The following is a 578-nucleotide window of genomic DNA, read 5'->3' as shown; positions in this document are numbered from 1 at the left end:
AGATGGCTCAGTGGTTAAGAGCACTGACTACTCTTGCAGAGGACCCAGGTTCGATTCCCAGCACCCACATGGCGGCTACAAACCGTCCTTAGTCCAGTTCTAGAGGAATCCGAAGAAGCCCTCCTCTGACCTCTGCGGCATTGCACAACACGGGTGCCCTCACATACATGCGGGCAATACACTCATACATATAAAATAAAATAAAAAATAAAGAAATTGGAGAATGATTCTTGGTGAAAGTTCAATAGAGAAGCATTGAGATAGGTTTTATTTTTTAAAAAATCCTTTAATAACTGTGTACAAACAGCACAGATTCAGAGGCAGAGCTCTGAACAGCAACAACAGCCCACAGGACAAAAGAATTCCTTGTTCTCAATGTATTTCTAAAGACCAGTGATCTCCAAGTTAGTATAGCTTATGCCACAAGATATACTTACAGGTGACAGGTAAGGATGTGGGTTATAATTCAAGCTGTCTTGTACATGCTTTTCCTGCCCTGCTTGGGTCTGAAGTGCCTGTGTGCTCAGCAGACAGTGTCAGGGACTATGGGCTCTTTGTTGCTTTTTCTGGAGAAAAAG

Source organism: Nannospalax galili, unplaced genomic scaffold, assembly GCF_000622305.1.
Source record: "Nannospalax galili isolate Female #2095 unplaced genomic scaffold, S.galili_v1.0 scaffold1074, whole genome shotgun sequence".
Taxonomy (NCBI): Eukaryota; Metazoa; Chordata; class Mammalia; order Rodentia; family Spalacidae; genus Nannospalax; species Nannospalax galili.
This window is presented reverse-complemented; position numbering follows the sequence as displayed.